This window comes from Curcuma longa, chromosome 20 (genome assembly GCF_044706935.1).
Source record: "Curcuma longa cultivar G26 ecotype Majalengka, Jawa Barat chromosome 20, ITB_CL_G26_1.1, whole genome shotgun sequence".
Classification (NCBI taxonomy): domain Eukaryota; kingdom Viridiplantae; phylum Streptophyta; class Magnoliopsida; order Zingiberales; family Zingiberaceae; genus Curcuma; species Curcuma longa.
The window spans coordinates 10,905,033-10,908,963 of record NC_133880.1 but is presented as its reverse complement, the minus strand read 5'-3'; the positions used below and the strand labels follow the sequence as shown (position 1 = coordinate 10,908,963).

At 37.9% G+C, this 3,931-nt stretch overlaps 1 pseudogene; it reads left to right on the top strand.

Annotated features, from left to right (window-relative positions):
* Positions 1-631: 631 nt before the first annotated feature.
* Positions 632-3,485, top strand: LOC141813045 (uncharacterized; annotated as a pseudogene).
* Positions 3,486-3,931: the final 446 nt, after the last annotated feature.

Genomic DNA, 3,931 nt, shown 5'->3' with positions numbered 1-3,931 from the left:
TCTCTCGCGAATGCACATAAGCCGCGATCACCGCCGGCAACTCCCTCTGCATTGCGCTACGACGCCAATGTCGACCGCCCAACCGCGACTCTGTTCTGTTCTGTGTTTTCTTGTGAAAGCACGGAACATCGCTCCTGCTACCGCGATCGACGCATGCCGCCGACCTTCACCGCAACTCTGCTAGGTTTTCCCGATCTCCACCTTATCTTCCCTATTTTCGTGTATGTTCTTGGCTGGTTTGATAGTTTTAGGGTTTTATTGGGCTGTTAAACCATTCCCTTTTTTTTAGACTTGATCCAGATTAGGTTTGCCCTTATAACCTATGTTGTTTCAACTCTGATGCAATTATTTGACATAGGTGTGAAATAGTACCTAATGCAACTATTCCCTGGCACATGAAGATGAGGTTATGTAATTGTCTTCAAATCATTTTGCTATTCCCTGGCACAAGTCATTTACTAGGATGCTAATAGGAGAGACATCAAGTTAGCTATGATACACCTAGTGTGCATGGTTAAGGATTCCCTCCAATGATTACATCTATTTCCCTCTCACACAACCATAGCAGAATTGGCCGAACCCAATATGGATCAATTGAATTGGCTGTAGAAGATATTTTTTGTTAACTAGGATGGTTATTGAGATTGACATTGGGAATGGGAAATATTACGAGGAAGTGAATATTTGACTTAAGGGTTGTTTATAATGTTTAGATTTCGTATCATTATTGTTATTAGGTAATATTCTGATTTATTTGAGTATTTTTAATATTGCGTGTAGATACTTGTTCGAGTGGAGCACGCTGATTTGCTGATACTCAGAGCTTGGTAGACACAAAAGTGGATACTTTCTATTCTTGGACTCTATAATTTTTCCTGTGCATGAATAAATGAAAATTAAATATATTTATATTTATATGTTTTATAATTATTTTCAAAAAGGAATTAAAATGATTCTTAAAATATTGAAATCGGGTTAAAATGATTAAATCACTAAAGGGTAAAGAATTGATTTTATTTCCTATTCACGCATGGGGTTTATCTTGGGGAATTAAAATGGGAAAGGGTATTTTTCAAATTTTAAATAGATACTCTGACTTACTCTGCCTGTTGATACATGTCGTTGGACTGCTTGATCTTTTATTTCTCATATTATTGATATTACATCTGGTTGATACTTACTTTTACCTGCAAATCTGATTATGATACCTAAATGAATGAATAATATGTAATTTGATTTTAGTTGGTCGTTTAGACCAAATCAGGAAGATACATACTGAGAATGTAACAATGATGATAATTGATGAAAAAGATATAACGTGAAATGAGATAAAAGAAAATAATAAATATGAAAAGGTGTTAACTAAGAGCCTAGTTTTATACCAGAGTATTGGACTGTTCACTTGAGTAGTAGTGGTGTGATGTAGCCCTCGGTCCAGAGCACTTGACCGCCCACATATTATTGTGGTAGAGCAGAGGTCACGGTTAGTGTTTATTCTGTCTTCCACGGATGAGGATTTTTAGTTCGTACGTTAGATAACGTATGCGACGATGTATTCTGAAGAGGCTGATACCCTATAGATATATGAGATATGATTACACTTTGATGATATTAGCTCATGTTGTGTACTTTTTAATTAATTATATAAATATTGATACTGTTTATAACATTTGACCATATTGAGATTATAATGGTGGTGATATAACTTGCTTAAATAATAAGGATTGATAATACTGGTGACGATAGATAATAGTAATATTACCTGATTTCAGATAATAATAAATGAAGAGAATGATAAATATATATATTATGTACCAATGGAGAACTATACAAGAATTTAAAGTGACAATATGAAATTATGGTCCACTCTAATTTCTTGACTTCTTAATTAAGAGTACATTCATGCACATCTTTCTGATTACCCACTTAGCATTTGGTTAACTATCTACATTCTTTGGCTTCCAAATTTGCAGGCACAAATTTAATACTACATTGGTTCAGTTTGTTTTAAAGTTGCTCAGGGACCTTGATGTGCTGCGTTTCGATTTGGTTTACGTTAGTTTGATGCTTTATGTCATTTTCTTTCCTTTATAGGTACATGTGGTTGTTCCTAGACTTAATAAATGGTTGTATAAACTAATTCTTAGTTTTATTTTATTTAATAAAATTATGGATGGTTCTTTATGTTAAGTCTTTGTTATTGTATTGGTCCCTTTATTATCATGTCACCGAGTGAGGTACCTTCCGATGTGCGGGAACTACACCTCCGGGGCAAGATAATTTTATTGGTATCAGAGCCAGGTTCATGGTTTCTATCTGTGGGTTTCAACTCTATTTTGGGATTTAGTTTCTGCTTGAGTCAAGTTGTGTCTCTGAGCTATAGGATGTAGAGGTCCTTTATTTATTTAAATATCTTAATTACGGTCGATTATTAAAATTTTATTTGATTGTATAGGCAATACCTCGAGGCGGACTTACCCGTGATCGAGGTCGAGGCAGTAGCCGTGCTCGTAGCGACACTTGTGGTTCGGATGATGGTAGTAGTCAAGGTCGAGGACATGGTCGTACACGTCGGCGTGCCTCTACTACTTAGAGGGGCGATCATGGTTTGCCTGAAGCACCACTATCCCCACCGGAGATGATACCCGAGGCTCAGATTAGTCTCAGTGTCGGAGTTAGTGGTCATCCTGAGGGACAGCCTAATCCGGTGGAAGCTCATGCGGCCAAATCAGTCATCCCTATACCAGCTATTATCATAGAGAAGGCTCGTATTCCTTTACTTGCGAGTTCTGCAAAAGATCATTTTATCCTATTCCATGGAGCTACCGGCGCGTACATGGTTAAGGGATATTGAGCGTACATTTGGGTACATATCCTGTTCCGATACAGAGAAGGTAGAGCTAGTTACATATCATTTTAGAGGACATGCAGCCACATGGTAGGAGATACAACAGACTCTTTTCGGAGATCAGGTTATCTCTTAGTAGTTATTTAAGGAGGCGTTTGAGATACAATATTTTCCTGTAGTATTTTGTATTTCTTGACGTCAGGAATTCATGAATCTCAAGCAAGGTGACCGAAGTATTCTGGACTACAATGCGGAGTTTAGTCGACTTGCAGAATTTTGCCTACATATGGTAGCTCAAGACTATAATCGTATGCTTCACTTTACACAGGGACTTGCAACATATATTCAGGTCAAGATGGCTAGATTCCTTGTTACAAATTATCGGGAGGCACTGGACCGAGCCATAATGAGTGAGATAACTTAGCAACAAGTCTCCCAAGAAAAGGAAGCTAGTCGACAAACCTCGCAGACATCACACTCTAGACAGCAGAGTCATCGTCAATTTCGTGATCAGGATGCAACCAGAGAGTATTCACGGCCACAGAAGGTGTCCAAGGTAGCACAGGCATCACCAGTTACGGGTTCGAGATACAGACATTCAAAAGACTGTCTTCCGTATCCGGTGCGGACATTATGAGTTTTTGATAATGTCATTCGAGCTTACCAATGCTCCTGCAACATTTATGGATTTAATAAATCGGGTATTCTTGGAATATTTAGACTACTTTGTAATTATTTTCATTGATGATATTTTGGTGTATTCTCGGTCAAAGGAGGAGCATGAACAACACCTCAGAGTGGTTTTAGAAATACTACGGAAGGAATGCTTATATGCAAAATTCAGTAAATATACTTTCTAGCTTCCTTCTGTGGGATTTCTTAGGCATGTAATTTCTAGCAAAGGGATTTCGGTAGACCCCCAGAAGATTGAAGTGGTTGTCAAATGGGAATCACCAAAGTCAGTGCAGGAGATTCACAGCTTTCTTGAATTAGCTGGGTATTATCGGAGGTTTGTGGAAGGATTTTCTAGTATTGCTGCACCTATGACCCGGTTAACCAAAAAAGGGGTCAAATTTACTTGGT